At 43.5% G+C, this 20,326-nt stretch overlaps 1 protein-coding gene across 6 annotated transcripts in view; it reads left to right on the forward strand.

Annotated features, from left to right (window-relative positions):
• Positions 1–20,326, forward strand: part of OSBPL5 (oxysterol binding protein like 5) — a 135,864-nt gene that overhangs the window by 51,209 nt on the left and 64,329 nt on the right. Inside the window, exon 1 of one of the 6 annotated variants that reach the window (XM_030239835.2) lies at positions 7,676–8,047. The exons of the other annotated variants lie outside the window; for them this stretch is intronic. The gene's annotated coding sequence lies outside the window, so the exon portion shown is untranslated. Of the gene's footprint in view, positions 1–7,675; positions 8,048–20,326 lie in introns of those variants that run through there. 6 annotated transcript variants of the gene reach the window in all.

The following is a 20,326-nucleotide window of genomic DNA, read 5'->3' on the forward strand; positions in this document are numbered from 1 at the left end:
CATGTTGGGCCACGAGGAAGAACAACTTCCTTGTCAACCCTTCTGCTGCTTTTTCTCACTGTATGCATGAAACTAAGGGGTGATTTTTTCCTACCAGTTTTAGTAACTAAAGTCACAACAAACAATTCAGGATTGCACATAATCATGATGGCTCAGTCTGTTTAGAAAGTTTACTTTGCTGTGTAGCAGCCAGCACATGTTTTTCCATATGGAATTTTTCAGTCTCTTGTGCTCTTTAGCTGCTGGAAGCAGAGGACACTTGAGTGGGTGAGGAGCATTCTTGTCCTGCCTCCACTCTGCACTGGGACATGTGGGCTCCAAGACTGGTCCCAGCAGCCTTTGTCCCAATTTTCAACAGTCAGAGCACCCAGTTTGCCTGGTGCACTGACCCCTTCACCCATGTCTTGCTGAGCTCACTCAGCCTTTTTCCTCCAGTTCTCAACTGGGCAGCTCTTGAGGCTGCCAGTCCTCCTTGTCTCTCCTCCTTCTGGCAGCAGCAAGACAAACTCTCTCCTGTTCTTTTCCTCTGCACATTTGCAGTCTGCCTTCAAGAAAAGGATTTCTCTCTGCGGCTTTTGTTTATTAAACTGAGAAAAAGAACAATGCCCCGAACCCAAAGCCTGACATTTATTGGCAGCATGGCAGTGATTCAGGCAAGCACAAATCCTGTCACCACCTTACTGTGTCATTTGGGAATATCATTACAATAGTGCACATTTCTCACAGCAGTATTTCCTCAGTGTCCTGGCCCTGGAAAACCTCCCGTTACTGGATACTCACCAAGTTGTTAATGGAAAGTTTGGAAGCAGATGTGGCAAAATTTATAAACACACATTAGCTATCTTCTTGCTTCTTCCTGAATCACAGGACCTAATCATAGATTTGGAGAAAGGTTTACATTTTCTCTTAACTAGGGCTCAAAGCCCAGACCTACCCATAATTATTTCTCATAGCTGTGTTCCCAGAAACAGGCACAGAGAATGTAACAAATGTATTCCCAAGATTAGCCTGCTAGCCAGAAACATCCTGAGTAGAGTAATCTGCCTAGAGGGATGGATGCTGAGCATACTCTTGCTGCTGTTGGTGGCTCCCCCTTCCTGCCATTTGAGGCTTCTTTATTAGTTTCTAACAGCTTTTATTTTTTGATGCTTTTCTGCCTGGCTTTTCTTACACGTCTCTTTGAAACCTAGGATCCTGGGTTCTTTGAACTGCAAGGCAAACTGGCTGTACTTCATTCAAGTGTCTCAGTGTAAATGTCCAAAATGGTACCTCTTTAATCTGATCCTGTAATGCCTTGCATTTTTTTCATTTTTCTACCTTGTTCCTACAGTATTTTACTGGTCAGGTACAGTGGAGCCCCTGTGAAGGCAGAAAGATACAGCTCTTCTGAAAATCAGCCCTGTGGCAACACAGCATCACATCCATTGATGGTGGTAGTAGCAGGGAAGATCTGTGTTGGTTAATAGATGTTAATACTATAAGGTGATCAAGTTCTGAATTTGTGTTCTTTCAGGGGACTGCCAGCACAGAAAAGCCTGCAGACCAGGCTATGGGATCAGTGCTGAATAATAGATTCAGGGATTAAAGTGCTATGATTTAGCAAAGTTACTTTCTTTAGCATGAGCAATGAGCTGGGTTGCTGTCAGTGGCAGCATTGCTGGGGAAAAGCAGCATCCTGTCAAAGCTGTACTTTGCATAAAGCAGCAAGAATGCCTCAGTATGATCAGTAACCCTCTTCCTATGGCACTGTTAGTTTGCAGACAGAAAAGACTGATTTAAGCAAAAGATGGTTTTTAGCAGGTAGGACTGGCAGAACTTTGTTTCCAATGGCCTCTGTTTTACACTTAAATGTGCCTTGACATACATGAATGTCAAATAAAAACTGTAGCATTCATTTTAAATACAGCAGAGGCTTGAGATGAGTGGAATTAAGGAAAAGGCAGGAAATTGGTTTAACTGCTGTATTGGTAAAACCATTGGCACAACCTATAGAATTGGTTAAACCATGGAAATAAAGCATGTCTTTTCTGAATAATTGTGATTTTAGTTTCTACACCTTTTTCTGAATATTTTTTTTTTTTTTTTTTTTTTTTTTTTTTTTAATATGGCAATTTAGGGAGCTGGATAAAGACTTGGCCCCTTTCACAGAGCATCTTGGAAGCAGTTTAAAATGAATTATTTCTATTTGCTAAAAAATAGGTTTAGTTTGTAAATAGCATGAGAAGCTGTAGCAAGAAGGATGTTGTAGGACTGTTTGAGAACAGTCTTACAGCAATTTGGAACTGAAAGGTTTTTCTTTATCATAATTCTGGATATAAAATGGTTTAATCTGCTGCTTACTAGAAATGAAGGGCTTGTCTGTGTCATTCCAAAATGTGCAGTTGTGGAAATGACTAGTTAATGGGGAGTCTGGAAGTGGTGAGAAATCATGGCCAGGCGTACATCAGAAAGCAATTCTTCCTCCATCTCCTCCTGTTTTTGCTTGACAGAAAAGCAGCACTGTAGGCCTGGTATGTTTCTTTTCTGTCATTCTGCAATCACAAAAAATGCAAGGCAAAAATCTCTTTCATGTCAATGATATTTCAAGAGAATTCCAGGTCTAAAAGGAGAAAGAAAAACAAGTTGTTTCTTACTTATTTGCTTTGTTTTGTTGTTTTCTTTTGAAGCTAGAAATGCGCTGTGAAGATTGTACAATCAGGGAAGGGCCTGGGAACCTCAGCTGTGCAAAGCCCTCCTTGCCAGAACCACTGAAGTCCCCATCTTCACATTGGGATGGCCAAAGGCTGCTGGTGCTGGAGGGCTGAGCAGGGGTGTAGGGAGTCTTCCTCAGCAATGCCTGTGTCCCGCTGCCTGGCCAGAAGGGGGTTAAGGGCTGCCTGCCTGCTCCATGATTCAGAGAGATTCCAAGGGACAAAGTGTGCCTTTTCTTGCAGGAAATCAGAAGACACAAAGGGAGTTGCCTTTGCTACTTCAGCTGTAGGAAGAAGCTGTGTCTTGTGTTACTTGGGCATTGTCTTTGACTGAGTGAGAAATGCCCAGAGGAAAAGGGCCAGTGTAGACTTTGAGGCAGGAGCATGCTGGGATTTCCCTAGACAGGTTAACAAACTTTTCCAAAGTCATTGTGTCTTTGGAAGCAGCTTTGCTACTGGACCTGTGTGGGAGTTGAACCTACTTGCATAATCCATGTGTCAGCTCAGTTGGTTTCTAGTTGTGAATTGATCAGGTCATCGATTTGTTGCAAGCATCAGAATTTGGAAGTATTTTAAGTGGGACTGTCTGTTCTAAGGTCTGTTTTTGCATTGTTAGTTTAGTAACACAAAGCTCTATGTGCTGCTTGGCCTTTCTCTAACAGCATTTAACAGTGGTCTTTCTGAATGTTGTCCTCTTTTTTGAAGATCAAAGTGGTTTGCCTGCTTTTTAAGAAAGCAATCAATTCAGGCAAACTTACAGAAAAAACCACCTGGTCATATAAGCTTGAGGACCCAGACATGCTTTTCCATTTACAGGAAGGACACAGTTACCTGGCAGAAATGGAGCATAAACAAAGAAAGAAACAGTGAGACCATGATTACCAGGCACATGGAAAATTACTTTCAAGCAAGTCTCTTTGAGATCAAGAAGTGTTAAGACTGATCCTGTCCATACTAACCCCAGGCAGGTCACCACTGACCCAAGCCCAGCTGAGGGTATGAGATGGCTAGAGGGCAAACACATACCAGTTTGCAGAAATTAGTTTTGTTATGGCATTCATCCTGAGCTAGTGTAAGGAAGAGGTAGGATGTCTTGGAAGCAGTTATAATAGGTTCCTTCTGGGAAGAAATTTGATGATTTGCCATTGTTTTTCTGTGGCTGAGATGGATGGTAGAGGTATATATGCCACTGTTCACAAATGATGCTGTGAGAGTTCCCTGCTCTGGATTGTCATGCCTTGCCTGGAGCCAGTGAGTCTCAAGGCTGCCAAGGGCAGACCACAGTCTAACACTGTTTGTGAGGAGCCCCCAGGTTGCTGTGATATTTAGTGATTCCTTACAGAGCAGGGGTTGCTGCCTCTGCATGTACCCATTCCAAAATTCTCCGCTTTTTAAGGGGCAATAAAAATGGTGAAATTGTGAACCAAGGGAAACACAGGGCTGCAGAAATCATCAGATCTTTTTCCTGGGTAAACTGTTCCTAGCACCTCCTTGTCTCATGTGCCCTGAAAAACCCCCTCTGTTTTCACAGCTAGGGTATCCTTTTCAGACAGAAGCCCTGCACCCATCCCCTCACCTCCGTGGGGATCTCGGGCCCTTCACAGTGCTGGTTGCTTGTGAACCCTTCTCTTTAAACTCATCTCAGTTTTTATTTTTGGCTCATAATACCCAGCCACAGAGGGCTCTTTTAAAAACTGTCTGAAAGCAAGAGAAACACTTTTGCCTGAAGAGTCCCTGAGACTCTAGGACATGCAATGAAAAAATTTTACTTTCCACTCTTTCTGTTAATTACTTTCAGAATTTGCTACAGGATTCCTCTGCCTTCTTAAGTGAGGCTGGATATTTCTGGGGTACTGTGCACCCTGCATGGTTCCTCCTCTGCTGGTAACCCCAGTTTCTGTGGGTGCCCTGGTTCTCCCAGCCCCTCGTAGGAGAGGGTCTGTGGACCTTAGCCTTGGTATCACTCCTTGCCTGACACCCCATTGGGATTTATCATTTTCTCCAAGGTGGCAGCTTTAGAATCCTGGCAGTGTTTGTGCTGGCTGACACAAGAGCATTACCTCCCACAAGGATTTCAATAGTTTCCTCTTGCAGTGTCTCTGATAGTTGAAGGATCTGATCCAATAAAAGATCATGTCTCAGCAGGTGCTGCAGCTTCAGCAAACAAAGGTCTGTCAAGTGTGGAAGGTGGTGTTTATGCATACATTTTAATCCTTGTTTGCACAGTACTTTTAAGGTGTAAAATACCTCTAAAATGCTGGCTTCTCATTGTTACTATTACCACTGATCTTCATTTATCCATGAGAAATTAGTGCAACAAGTGGGAGTTCTTCTGAAATTCTTTGGTCGCGCCATTCCAGATGTCTTGGAGGAATCTGGTCTGACACAAGTGTGTGCCCCGAGACCCCAGTGCATGCAGCAAGAGGAGTTGGAAACCATGTTTCAGTTAGAATTGTTATCATGGAAACATACTGGAATGAGTCACACAACTGGAACCCTGCAATGGAGGGCTACAAACTTTTCAGAAGAAATAGACTGGGCAGGAGCAGGTGTTGCACTCTCTGATAAGGAATGGGCGGATTGTGAGGGGTTGTTTTTGAGACAAATAGCTACAAACAGGTTGAGCTTGTGGATAAAAGTTAAGGACCACACCAGCAAAGGACACCTGGTGGGTGGGATCTACTACAGGTGTCTGGCCAGGGGGAACCTGTTGCTGGGGCCTCTTGGCTCAGCTACAGAAGCATTGGGCTCACAAGCTCTCATCCTGATGGGGGATTTCAACCATCCAGCTATCTGCTGGCAAAGCAATGCAGCTGGCTGTAGGCAATCCAGGGGACTCCTGGAGTGCATCAAGGGTTAATTTCATATCCAAGTGTTACACAAACCAGTGAGGGAAGATGCATTAGTGGACCTGGTACAATCACCAGTGCAAATCAACAGGGGTTCATAGTTACAGGGGTTAAGACTGGAGGCAGCCTGGGCTGTAGTGAGCATGCCCTGGCTGGGTTTGTGATCTCAAGAAACATGGGTGTGGCAAAGAGCAAAGTCAGGACCCTGAACTTTAAAACAGTAAACTTCCAGCTGTTTAAAGAATTAGTGGATGAGATTCTCTGGGAAACTCACTGCCCTGAGTTTATCCCAAATCCTGTCCTTAGCTGACCAGAGCTGGCAGCTCTTTAAGGCCACTTTTCTTAGAGCACATGACCTCTCCCTCCCAATGTGTAAGGAATCAAGTAGGGTGGGCCAGAAACCAGCATGGCTGAGCAGGGATCTTCCCCTCAAGCTGATGAGCAAGAAGAAAATGCACAGCTAGTGGAACCAGGGTCAGATGATTGGGGAATGTACAGGGATAATGTTAGGATGGGTTGGGATGGGATAGGAAAGGTAAGGCACAGATAAATGGGACTTGATAAGGGATGTGAAGAATAACTAGGAGGGATTCTGCAAGTACAGTGGTCAGAAAAGAAAGGCCAAAGAGAGTGTACCATCCCCCACCCCCTCCAATAAAGAAGAAGGGAGAGCTGGTGTCAAGGGAGGGGATCCTGCCCTTCTTCTCTCATGAGACCCCACCTGGAGTGCTGCATCCAGCTCTGGGCCCCTCAACACAAGAAGGAGGTGGATCTGTTGGAATGAATCCAAAGGAGAGCCATGAACATGGTCAGAGGCATTGACCACCTCTCCTGTGAGGACAGGCTGAAAGAGCTGGAGCTGTTTAGCCTGGAGAAGAGAAGGCTCCAGAGAGACTTCATTGTGGCCTTCCAGTACTTAAATGGGGTTATAAAAAAGGGGCAAGCAACTTTTTATATGGGCAGATGGTGATGGGACAAGGGACAATGGTTTTAAACTGAAAGAGGGCAGATTTAGATCAGACATTAGAAAGAAATTCTTTGCTGTGAGAATTATAAAGTGCTGGAACAGGTTACCTAGAGAAGCTGTGGATGCTCCATCCCTGGAAGTGTTCATGGCCAGGTTGGATGGGGCTCTAGGCAGCCTGATCTAGTGGAAGGTCTATCTGTGATTCAGCAGAAGATAATCTTTTAGTCCCTTCCAACCCAAGCCATTGCAGGATTCTGATTCTTTGAAGTGAGTGTAAAGCTGTACAAAAAGATACTGACTGATACACTGCAGTGGGTGACACCAGCAGATAAAGATATTTCTGCAAAACTCTTTCTTTCATGATGAGGGCCAGGGAAGAGCACATTCTGGAGAGACCAGCAGCAACACAGATAGCCTTGGGAGTGAGCTTTTGCTGAGGTGTGTGCTCTATGTATGTCTCTTAATTTAGCAGTATTGGGAAAACCCACAAGGGAAAAAATGTGGATATTTTCCAGATGCAGAGTGATTCAGGGCTGTAATTACAAATGCTCGCCTACTGAAATATTTGTACAATTGCCATGGGTTACTGTAACCAGCAACACCCATTGGATTGTTTTTAAATCTAAAGCAGTAATACTGTGCTAGTGTACCTGAAGTCTGCATGGCAGGTTTAGGTTCTGTACAGTTTAAGAAATGATGCTTTTACTGCTCAGCTGCATCAACTGAGAAATCTTTGTCAAACTCATTTGTATCTGAGTCCTGTGCAGAGTGCACTGAGTGATTCCACAGCTGCAAGGATTTACTTTATTCCTTTCAGTTTCATTTCAGAAAAGAGTAAACTGGGGAGGGTTGTTGTTTCGGTTTGGGGTTTTTTTGCTTTTGATTGCACAGGGATTTTGTGGGCTAAGAAGCCACTAAAAAGGAACAGAATGAGAGTGAGAGATTATGCGCGACAGGAATAGACTGTCACAGAGTTGCAGATTGTTTATTGCTGCCGTGCTTTGATAAGTGACAGCAACTGGCTGTAATTGTCCCGGTGCTGCCCAGCTGCTTTGATCAGCAGTGAAACTGTTAACAGTGCTGACAATTAATTATTGTCGATGGGCATTGCGGCTTGAACTTCCCCTGCCCAGCAGTGGCAGATCACACCCGGTCTGAGCTATTGTTTAAGGCTTTCTTTGGACATATCGCTGGGCTGAATCACATTGTGCTTCTTCTCAGGATTTTCTTCCCCGGTCACCGTGGTTAGAGAGTCGCCCTGGTTTTCTGAGCGAGAGCTGGGCTGGCAGGCAGGGTGCTGGCAGTGCGTGGGAGGTGTGTTTGAGAGCCATGTGCCCCTGGAGCAGAGGCTGTGCGCGCCGGTGTCTTCTCCGGCTCCTGCGCTGATCTGCAGCCTGGAGGTGTGCAGCATCCCGGAGGGGAGCAGAGAGCCCCCTGAGCATGTAGCAGGCGGTGAGGAGCTGGGGAAGGGATGGTGGCTCTGAATGCAGGTGTCGTGTGGGAGAGAAGAGTGATTGCCCTTTGAGGCTGCAGGCACTGCGGTGAGTGTCCTTTCCCCCTTCCCCAAGACTCATCCCACCCTTCCTACTTTCTTACCACTCTCTAAAATCCTCCCTTTGTGTAGGCTCTTTCTTGATGCCTTTCAGTCTCTCCTTTTTTTTACCTGACCTCCTCTTCTCCCCTCATCTCTTATTCCCCTCCTTTCAGTCCCCTCTTCTTTGTTTCCATCCCATGCCTCAGAGGCTGGACAGTCTTAAGCAATTGTAGTGGTTCTTTTGAACATTTATAGCCTTATGCTTTGGGAACCTTTGACTGGCAGGAATTGTATCTGATGGATTTGAAAGTATCTGAACACCCTATTTGCATTTCTGCCTGTCTGCTCAAAACCACACGGACTCTCAGCTCCCTTGAGGCTTGAATTCTGATAGCAGCAGCTGTGGCAGTGGCATCCTGTGATTTGCTTCATCAGTTGACATTTCAAGAAATTTGGACTGATATAACAAGGCTGGCCATCTTACTGCCCTCTGCTGCTAAACAGCTTGGGTACATTCTCACCTGCACAAAGGGTAGGTACAACTGGCTTTATTACTGAGAGCCCACATGAAAGTGTGTCCCCTCCATATGTTTTTGTTGCTGTTATTATTACTATCCAGTGGTCTGTATTGATTTGTGGTCTGTTTTATTCAGCTAAACCCATGATCAGCCCAATCCTTCTCTGTGTCTAGATTGCTTGTAGAATTAGGAGTTTTAGCGGTGTTTTCAAGATCAGGAGCAAATCCTCTCAAAATTAGGTCTTGCCTATGTAAACAACTTGCACTACTTTTTGACTGCTGTTCTGTAATATTGATACAACCCTCCCCTAGTGTGAATTCAGCTATGCCAGTATGAACATGCTTACACCAGTGTGGCTTGTTCCCCTGTGGGAAAGAAGAACCAGCTCTTCCGGTATAAAGCACTTTTTTTTGGCTCTGATTACATCCACACTTTTGTTGTATCATCAGAAATATAGCAGCAAATAATACTTGTAATTTAACAAGGGTGAACTGGTACAAAATCATGTATAGAACAAGTCTTGGTCTGCAGACTGCCTCAATAACTCTTTGAAAAGCAAGTGTTGAATATGTTGTGTATTTATAATCTTGTCTTTGTGACCCAGAGGTACAGTGGGAAGACTTGGTGTGACTGCCATTATGTATTCACAGTTAAGAAACTAAGAACTGGCCAGTGTGTTGGCTATAAAGTCATGACTGTGAGTCATGTGAGTCATGGTTGTTGTTTATTTATAAATAAAGTACCTAAGATTTTATTCACTTTCAGACTGATTACTGACCATTGCTTTTATGTGCAGCCAATTGGCAATGTAGTGGCAGAGATGTAAATTCCAGTAATGCTTGCTTAGAAGTGCCTTTGAGCTTTCAGGGAAATAGAGAGATATTTTAGCCATGTCACAAAAATGGTTCCTGAAAATCCACTTGTACCAGGGAAATGTGAGTGCCTGGTGGGTGTGAAACACTTATCTGTGGTCATCTACGTCAGTCATCAGCAAGGCAGGGCAGTCTAGAGACCAACAGTACATAATGAAACTTTGAAAAATTCCAATCAGACACTATAATCCCAAACATCATGGTTTATCAGTGGGGTTAATCTAGATGATCAGTATGTGTCTTGTAGCAAGGAATGTGTAGGGAAGACTCATGGTGTTTGCAGGCAGAGGAGAAATACATTTGGTACAGAAGTCACTTTCTATTCAGAGCTTTTGGGGAAGGCAGTGCCACCAGCAGAAGTGTTTTTTTGGGCAAGAACTGTCTTAATTGTACATGACTGATGACAGCTGTCTGAAAAAATAGGACTGAACTAAAGCTTCCAGGTTCTCTTCTACCAGAGAAAATAAGCAGGGGAGGCTCCTTTTCTTCTGCAAGGTAAGAGGTTATTTTAAGGTGTTTTAAGTTATTTCAAGGTGATAGCGACGTGAAGGAATTTATGTAGGGGGGAGAAGCTGGTGCCATTAGGGGACTGCAAAGGTTTGTTAGAAGGAACGTGCTTTGTTGGCAAAGTTACCTTGACAGGTTGTTGAGGGAAGTAAATTTTCACAGAACCTAATAGTTTCCTCCTATGAGTTAGTGTCACCTCTGTCTCATTTAATTCCCACCTTTGCTTGCTGTGAGTGCCATTTCCATGCTGCGTTTCTCGACTTCATTACCTCCAGATTGAGCACTGCTTCAGGAGCAGCTTTCCAAACTGCAAGGGGCTTGTTTTGCAGAGCAAGGTACAAATCTCCTTTGCTGTTTTCTCCCTGAGCTCTCTGACTCCCCACGACTGCAGTGATGGTGGCAGAGGTGACTCCCACGAGCAGGCTGGGAGTGGTAACCATACTGCTGGTATGGTTGTCAAGAGCGAGCAGCTGACCTTGAGCAAATCTGCAGCTGAGTGTCCGGCTTGCCCTGGTCTTTGCTGCCTCTTTCTAGGAGGAAAGTGATCTGTGGGAGTCCTTTTGCTGGGTTGCATTACTTCTTTCCCTGAGCTGACTCAGGGGTTTTGTCTGTTCTGTTTGCATCGGGTGGGAACTGCAAGCTGTAAACAGCTGATCTTCCACCTTAAAGAGTCCAGCAACATCGGCAGTCCTGGAAGGAGAGGCAGAGACGTCAGACAGGTCCTTGCCTGCACCTCTTGGCAGCGTGGTTTGCAGTCAGGACAGTTTATGTGAGATTGACAGACAGAGGCAGTCTCAGCTTGGCCCCACTCCCACAGGAGTCTGCAGAATCGACTGCTGAGCAGTTTTGGAAAGTCTGCTCACCTCCACTTTTATTTGTCTGCTCACCTCCACTTTTAAGCAGATAGGAAATTGTGAATTATAACCGGCCCAGTTGTCCTTTCAGCGGTCTCATCACTGCTGTCTGAGGAGTGAAGCTGTTAATATCTGCCTTTACACATTTCTCCAAAGATGAAGAGATGAGTGCAGTGGAAGATTAGTTTTGCTGCGAAAGGCACTGACTGAGCTGACCCGATCAAGGGGAGGACATTAAAATGTTCCGCTCTTTAGTTTTGCCTGCTTCACTCAGACATTATCTGCTGTGGTCTGATGCTGTTTAGCAAATACATTCAGGTCCAAGTGCTGCTTGAGATGATAGAAACCCAATATGCTTTTTGAGGCAGAGGCAATTATTTGTTATGTGTTTGTAGAGCTCCTCACACTGTGGGTTGTTGTGCCTCCTGATTGCTGATGGCTGAGCCATCGTGTTTGTTACTGGCAGTTGGTAATTGCAGCCTGTGTTTGTGCCCTGTAGGGGAATTTGGTACATGTGTACAGCCATGGGATGTTAGAGATTTTGTACCTTTTAGAGGCACCACAAAGTCTGCACAGACCATCTAGCCTTCTGCCATTTTAAGTGCTTCCTTACTTCATTTAAGAGATATTTGTTTATTCTTTCCCCTGTTGCCCTCCCAAACTTTTCAAATCGTTCCCATCTGGGCTCTTTTGTTTATAAATTCTTCTGTGTTTGGAGCTTGTAGGCAGCAACCACTTTGAAGCCTGCTTTTCTAATACAAACCAAATAGTTGCCAGGAAGCATCATGGGCTCTTGCTCTCCTCTGTCCTCTCTTTACAGCACTGCATGTCTCTGAGATTGCCTCTGTTCTACCAGCCATGCACTACCCACTGTCAGTCTCCCTGCTAAGGAGGCCACAAAGCTTCCCTGATTTACGCAGCTTGAGGATCTGACAGAGCACAGATATTTTCATTTGTTTTGGTTTGTCTGTATTGAGAAATCAGTGTGGCAGTTCCCTCCTGTTGTATGAGACCCACATAGCTGAAGCCTATCCCTTTTATCCTGGTATGGAAAAGAAGAGCTGGTCAGCCCGGAGAGGGCCTGAAGTCTGGCCTCATAAAAACTTTCTGTCACCTTTTAGCCATTCTCTTTGTCACTTCCTTTCCATAGCAGAGATAATGGAAGTGTTTCCTGCTAACTCGTGTCTCTGTGATGAATTGCTGTGTCCTTTATTGGAAAGCATTGTACAGCTGCTCTTAGCACTGCGATAAAGAAAATGCTGTGAACGGGCTGCATTGTGTTTGGCTTCCTTTCAGACAAGGCCAGTCTGGATGCTGAGGACCTGATCTTCCTTTTGGGTCAGACCTCAGTTCACATTTGTGTGGGAAGCAAGAATTTATGTTTGCTTAAAGCCATATTTGTGCTTTTGGCATGGAGCCACTGAAGGTCAGTGTGATCCATAAATCTATAGAAGCAGGGTCTGCAGGTGCCCCTTGTTCTCCATACCTCCTTTGAGCTCTCCTTCCTCCCCTGTGGCATGGACATCCTCGTCTTGGTGTTGTGTTGTGCGGTGAGGGCTTGCCTTACCCTCCCCAGCTGGGAGCTCTCCAGGCAGGGCTGATTTTGACCTCCCTTGTATGCCAGTGCTTATAGCCAGGAGGGTTTGTAGCCAAGCTATACTGTTGTTTCAGTTCAGATTTTTTTGCCTGGATCTTTCTATTCAGTGACAAAAAAAGCTGGTGTCAGTATAGGTAATTTTAAAGTGATGAGAAGATTCCTATTCCTGAATTCCACAGCTTTCAGATTTGTTGTCTTGTATCAAGAGCTGTATTGTTAGGTTTTCTGCCCACAAGCCTGGGAGTCTTGATTCTCCAGGGTTTTAGCTTCTGGTTGATAACTCAAGTTTCAGTCTTGCCTGTGTCCAGCATGCTGCACCTGGTAGTGGGACAATTGTATGAGTAACAGAGTAGTCACTGGCAAAAATACTGGGATAGTTTTAGTTGAACAGGTAGAAGAAGATGGGCAAAGACAAAAACACAGTTAAATATGTATGACATGGGTGTGCTCATCCACCTGTGTGCCTAAAACTCCCTCTGGCTGAATTGAAGGAAAGCCACAATGCAGAGTTCATCCTGTCTGCTTGTTTTCACTCTGTGAGGTAAATTGGGAGAGAAGGGGAGACTGGGGTAGGCACAGAAGGGTTTTCATGCTGAGAGCTGAGGCTGAGAGTGGGTTTCATCATGCATGCTCAATCAGCCTTTGCACGGTTTGAGTCCTTTGGGCTCATTTAACACAGCATAAATCCCACCCTGCACACTCTTTGGGAGATGTCTAGTTCCCCTCCTCCTGCAGAGATTTTTAATTAAAAATCTAGGACCAAAATAACTACAGTACTGACTTTTAACTATTGTTGAAGGAAGAGCTGGATGCTCTCTTTTCTGAGAAATAGTGAGGTTTTTGCACAGATACTCAGTATATTAATTTCCTGAAGAATTTCAGGGCTATATCAGAGGAAGTATAGGTGGATTCTAAATTAAAACCACTGTACAACAGATCTTGGTATATCTCGGTGCCCAAAAGTCTGAGAGGCTGAACAGGGGCATATAAGGATCTCTTCAAAAATAGGTGCACTTCCTTAAAATTTATTTGGTCATGTTTATTCAGCCCTCCTTATGAAGGCCCCAGAGATTTACAGATCCTGTCTGAATCTGATAGGAGAAACAAGAAAATAGAGGAGTGGAAAATTCAGCATGATTAGAGCCCCACAGGATGTGGTCATTTCCCCATCATTTACCTGGTCTTCAGACATAGGTGAGCCAGGTCAGCTATAATCTAGAAGGTTTGGGGTTAGAGCCATTGGGTGGAAATATAATTTGTGCTCATACAAGATGTCAAGGTAGAAATTCACTTCTAATCTAAAATTAAAAGTGGATGCTCGTGGCATAAGCTGGAACTGAATCTTTGTGGTATTGAATAGCACTTATTTTCTGCCTTGTAAGATGGTCAGTAAACATCCTTTCCTGCCATTACCTTTGCCTTACTGCTTGGAGCCCAAGTCTGGGATTGGCTCAACAGACTTGAGGTAGAAATTGATTCTGGTTTACTTTGTTAAAAGGGGGCAATATTTCACAAACAAGGGAATAATGTCAGAAGGACCCTCTCAAGCATGAAAGCAGGTCTTCAAATTAACTTGGTATTTCCTAGCAGTTGTGTGGTGGGAATGTAGCCCCAAGGCACAATCTTTTCTAGACTTAATTGTATAAAGGCTGAGGTGGATATCATAGAAAGCCATCAGTGAGGCTTGCAGTCATCTGGGTTTTTAAAAATGTCATTAAAAGTAGGATCCTTCCATTAAAAGGGAATATGTTCTCATTATGTGATATAGCAGGATGAGGCAGTAATAATGCTCTTTCATATGTTCTTTTCAAAGAAAAATATCAAGGCAAGAACTGACCTTGAAGATGTGGTCTGCTTGCAAATGATGTAACTGTGCCCCTGTCCAAACCAAAGTGGTTTTGTCATGGCTTTAAATTTCCAATAGCTTTAGCTAAAGCAACCAAGTTACTGTCTTATTTGTGTGTCTGTGTACCTGATACCATATCTCACTGCCCTGAGTTTATCCCAAATCCTGTCAGCCCCTGCAGGAGTGGGGATGGCAGGGTCCCATGTGGGACCAAGCTCCCTCTTCCCAAAGCCTGTTGTGCTGGATCCATCAGGGTGGCCCTTACCACAGCCTGAGGTCTCTTACCCCTGAGGTAGCTCTAGAAAAAAAGAGTTATTAGAGAGCTGTTCTCTTAGAACAGCTACAGTTTCAAAGGATTGTGTAGGAGATCATTGGAGGGTATCACTAACAGCACACATGAAAAGTTCAGGGCATGGGAGGATGTGGGATGGCCATTCCTCAAGCAACATGTACTGTGTGAGTTATGGATAATTACTGGAAAGCTCAAAGTGCCAGAGGTGGATGTGGTTCCCCGTTATGTAATTCAGTAATTCTGTTCATGGGACTCAGAGACTTGCTCCCTGAAATGCCTGGGCTTGGAGATGTGTTCACAGCAGGCCTCAGATGAAAACTGTCGGTGGTAGATGAGCTATTGGGATCAATAACCACAACAAAAAGGAAGCAGAGCGCTCTAAATCTGCTTTTGAGTTACATGTCCAGTATCTTCATCTTTAGGCCTAATATTCCTTATATTGAAATTAATAAGTGAGTGTTTATTTCCATAACTAGTACAAAGCTTTCAACGCTGTTTTTTAGTGCCTAACTTCATGTCTCTGTGCCTGAGCCTCATGCCCATGGAATGAGTCAAAGGGAATCTTGCCTTTTGACTTGGACATTGTGGTTTGGCGCTGCCAAAACCACTGTGTGCTGCCCAGGAGCTGTACCCACACTTCCAGCACAAGCAGCAGGGATTCAAGGGTCATCTGTACTTCAAGTAAGGTGTGGTGGTGCCTTACATCTGCTTACCTGAACAAGCTTGAACAAGCAGCAGGCACCAGCATAGATTTCAGAATGAATTGGCCATGTGGTGCTTGTTTGGTTTCTCAGATATCATTTCTAGCCTGCCTTGCATGCCTTCCTTGTAGCCCACCCTGTTAGCCCTACTCCAGCTGTCTAGCTCAAAGCTAGTTTGTGTGGATGTGCCCCAGTTGTGCTCATACCTTGATTTTGTGTTAACTGAATCTTTAAGAGCCTCCTGAGTTCACTGCTGAAAAGCAGGTGGGAATGCTTGTGTCACCTCTGTGAAACTTTCCATTAAAGATGCATGGGAGTATTTCTAGATGAACAGAAATTTAGAGGCAGAGATCTGGTTTCCTGAGTTTGTCCCAAAGTGAATCCTTACTGGAATTTTTTGGCTAGTTTGTTATGAAAACTGCATCAGGAGATGAGTTGTGATTTGTGATTGCATATTACTCCTTATATGCTGCACATGTGCTTGGTTGTACATTATATTTTGGTGAGGAGTCTTTGCTAATCTGAGTTTTGACTTTCTTTTCCTGCTTAGAAGAATGCTGATGAGACATATCAGTAACAAATAGTGGGAAGCTTTAAATAAAAGTTCAGTAAGATGGATAAGGTGCTTGGAATATACTTAACAGGTGTGATTTATCTCTTCAGTTGAAAATATTAGAACATGGGATTAAAGGGCTGAAGAGGATTTCAAGCAAGCATCTCAGCTTCCTGCATAGATTGGTGCTTCAAGAGAATGCCTTTGCATGAGCTGTATCGAATTGAGATGCATTCAGGAACTACTGGGGGCTAAAGGAGATTATGCAAAGTATGATTTACTGAAAATAAAGTGAGGGACTGAGATAAAAAGATCTGCAGGAAAGGTTCTCAGGTTCTCACTCCTGTTTTTCACTGAGTTCTGGAGACTTTCTCATCTTTCTGATAGTGTGGGTTAGACCTTTAATTCTGCATGCGCCTGCCATTACCAAGGAAATAATTAATGTTGATGTACTTGTTGTAATTACAGCAAGTGAGGTATGATCTATGCAGTTAACAAGGGGAAAGACCAGTGAAATGCTAAGTCAGGAGAAGCTCCTCAGTGCTAGTGAGAAATTTAATATGCTTTGTTAAATTAATAGCCTTTGCATAACAATCAATTTACAGTTTAAAGGGCAGAGGAGGTAGATGTAAAAATCATTAAGCATTCATTTCAGCAACCCACTCGATATTCTTAGCTAGAAGAGAGCACCAGTGCAATATTTACTGAGTCAGTTGCAGCTGTTTTAAGAAAAAAGCAAAGCACACAAGGATTGTGTAGGCAGTGCTTATTGCAGTGCCCTTTTGTAAGCCATGAGGTTGCAGTGATCCCTTTCCCCAATACAACGTGGCTTTACTGATGGGCTGGTGTTTACTCATAGAGATTTATCCAAACCAGAGATGATTCTGAAGTTTTCCAGCATGTCAAATAAAAATGTTCTGCCCTGTGTGACTCTACCTTGAAATTTCCAAGTCCTGTGTTAGATAGGGATCCCCAGGGGGACAACCTGCGATGTTTTTTTCTCAGTGGAGGCATTCAGGGCCTGGTTTTGCTTGCAGTTGTTCTGTTTGTAGCCTTGGTACATAATGCTCACCGTAGAGAGAGATTAGTTGTAAGAAGATTATGCATCTGAGTGCTGCTGGTGTGCCTGAAGCTGGAAATGTTCTGGTGTATACAAAGGAAACATTAATCAAGACATCTTACAGAGAATTAGGAGGAAATAGTTCTGTCCCCTGATTACTATGTGAATTTCACTGCCCAGTGCAGGAAAAGGCAGGGAGTGATAGAAAGAGGTTGTTCTTCTGTTCTCAGCAGAACAAGGAAAAAGAAAGCAAGGGCAGATTGCTGGGGTGGCTGTGGCAGGCAACTTCCACAGAAACGGCACAAGGGAGGCAGCTCTAAGGAGTCTGCAGGACATGTGAGCTTCGAGTTAGATTGTAGGGACAAACTAGCCATGGTCCTGAGCTTGCCAAAGCAGCTGAGAGAAATCTTTTGCATATAATCTTAACAAAGCCCATCCCTTGGTTGCAGATGGGTGTCTTCAGCAACCCAAGTTCCTTGATTTTCCAGCCTGGGCTGGTTGTCAAGCAGAGTAGTGTGGCATGCAGCAGAGGAAATGGCAATGCATAAAATCAGAGCTCTCCTGCAGTACCACTGGTGAGGAAAGGTGCTCTTGCCTGCACCACAGAGAAATAGCTGACCCTAAATAATTAAGGGAATAGAGAATAGCTGACACCTGCTCTGAAGCTCCATTGCTTCAGGTTCCAACTAAGAGCCCAAGAGCCCAAAACATTCAGTGTCAGCTGCAAAATGTGTGTTTTGCCATTTCTCTAATCAATAAACATGAATTAGGTAGAGAAAAAACATTGCCTGCACAGTCACTTTGCCCTGTATCAGGTTTTGTTTAACTGTTACTAGGGGGGTGGTGGTCCAATTATCTGTCTTATTAATAGGCACTTTTGGGAATAGCTTTCAAAAACAGATTTCACAGACTTCCTGAATTGATTGTGGTTCTTCAGCTGTTGTAAATCACCAGCACACCAGTGAACTAATAATTTACCCTTATTGAGGATCTGTGCTGCTGTTTTTCCTTATTAGTACTTAGAACTGTAATCACTAGATATGTATCTGCTAACAATTTTCCTTCTCATTTCATTCATGAAATTTTTACCTCCTCAGGGTTAATTGGATCAGGAAATGTCAGTATCTTTAGATCTAATTTTCCCTATTGATGCAGGTTTTGGAGTGAATGACTGCTTTGAATGCAAAATACAATTTAATTTAATTTCTGGAAAATACTTAGTGACCAGAAAAAGAGAAGGTTGTTGGAAACCAGCTTTGAATAAATTAAAAACCCCCTCTAACTGGCACAGCCTTCTTGACTACATAAAACCCCTAATTAACTATTTATAGAGAAGGAGAAGTACATATTTCCAATCTATTTTAAAATGCTGGAAATGAGAGTAAGCAAACCAACCTACCCACAAGTTTGCAGAGGATATGGACAATGTAATATCTGCACAGTGTTTAGCTGTGTGGTAATTACATATTGGGAACTTTGAAAATTTAAAGAAGGAGCAAGAAAATTCCTTTCCCAGAAGCTTCAAGCCTGATGCTAAAAGCTTCCACTATCTTCCCAGCAAGCACAAAAGGCCCAGGATGCAGAACAGGTGTGTGTGAAAGGCATCTCTGCACCAGCAGTGATCATCTTTAGGTGTTGTAGTCACTGCCTTCATCCAAAATGGGTCCAGTTGTTGAAGAGGAGAGCACTGGAATTTCCCATTTGCTTTAACAGCAGCCACGAGGTTTGCTGATAAGGTAACTTTTATTCTTGCCCCATTGCTCTTTGTCGGCTGTTCCTGAAGCCACCTGGGAGGGAAAATCCCATTGTGCTGTTGCACCCCGTTAAGTTCACTACTTTCTTTTGTCCTGTGCTTCATGGGGATTTGCCATAAACTTCTCTTCTGCTGTATTTTGCATTCTTAAAAGATAAAGAGGTCTCAAAGACGGGGTTAGTAAGAAATTTATTTCTTCCTGCTGAATTATTTATTCCTTTTTAAGCTCTGGTGAACAGTTCATATTTAATAGCCCATTACTGCTTAGAGAGCTGTCAACACAAAAGGAGCAATCCTGAAAAGGATTGTGTTTAGTGGCTCTGCCTATACTCTGTACTACCTTTCCTTCATTTTTATTATCAAGAGCACAGAATGGAAGGACAGAAATTATCTGAGCTGCAAACTTCAGGGCACTTTAATCTACCAACACTAACAACCAAGTAAATTAATGCAGGAGCTAGAATGAAGGTTTTTCATTGTGAGGTTATTTTCCTAAGTGAGTGTATGGATTCTGCACTAGTTGGCATCTTCAAATTAAGTCATGTTGTCTTTCTAGGACAATTCTTCATCTCATCTGCTGCATTGAGAGGGAATCCTGTAGCAGTGGGTGACATTTCTTGCCTCGTGTTGCACAAGTGGCCTGGCGACAGAATGGCAATTTTTGGCCTTCTGCAATTCTGGCCTAATTTTGATCTTTACCTTCTCTCTATTCTGTGAGCCCCCACAGAACTGGTTTCCCTGAAGCATCTGCCATATCCTGAAGCAATCGCCAAAATGCTGATTCAGAAGTAGATTTGGGTTTCAGAACAACAAGCATGAAAGATCTGATGCTCTAAATCACTCATGTCTAGAAGCCCATTTTCTATTGTTGCTTATTTCTTACCAGATAATTCATCAGCAATGAATTTTTGTATGTTTTCTGGATTATTTACATGTCTAAAGAGTCCTCTTATGAAAATCCATGAACACACTTCCCACTTTCCTGTTATACCCCTTTGGAAAATTGTCCCTGGCATCTACTGTTTATCTTCCCCTATAGCTCTCATGAGCTTTTTGTTATTTGAAGCCAGCTTGAGCAGTCAGAACTTTATGGACAGATAAAAGAAATAGTTCTCTGAGCTAATGAGGCCTCAGTTTATTATGGATTTGTGGCTTCTCTTGGATTCACTGGTATTTGGTAATAGCTGGGTTCAGAGGACAGCTTTACAGTTTCCTGCCTTTCTTTAGCCATGATCTTTTAAGAAGATACAACTTTTAAGAAACTAATATTTTCAAGTTTTCCAATGTCTGCTGGAGTTCCATGACATTTTCAAATGGTACTAAAGGGTTTGGGAGGGAGGATAAAACAGGGTAGATACGGATGCAGACACACACAGTGATGTCTTTTGGAAACCAAGCCAAATATTTTAGGTTTATTATAGAATCTTAATAATACAAACTGCATTTTCTCCAGACAAGGAAAAAAGTGTCTGATATATTAAGAAAACCCAAAATACAACAGAAAAAAAAGTCTGGTTTTGTGATTTTGTGCTACATAAGAGCCTGGATGAGGGTCAAATATATCTTATGTAGGTATCTTTGAAAAACAAGCCAGAAAACTACATGCTGGTGGCATGGTGTGTTGCATGGCTCTGTGTGTGTGACTGACAGACAGACATGTCTCTGCTGCTGCTTCTCAGGGAGCTTCAATCAGTGGGGGTCTTCTGCCAAAAAGCACCATTTAAGAGAAACTT

The sequence above is a fragment of the Serinus canaria genome, chromosome 5, assembly GCF_022539315.1.
Source record: "Serinus canaria isolate serCan28SL12 chromosome 5, serCan2020, whole genome shotgun sequence".
In the NCBI taxonomy this organism is placed as follows: domain Eukaryota; kingdom Metazoa; phylum Chordata; class Aves; order Passeriformes; family Fringillidae; genus Serinus; species Serinus canaria.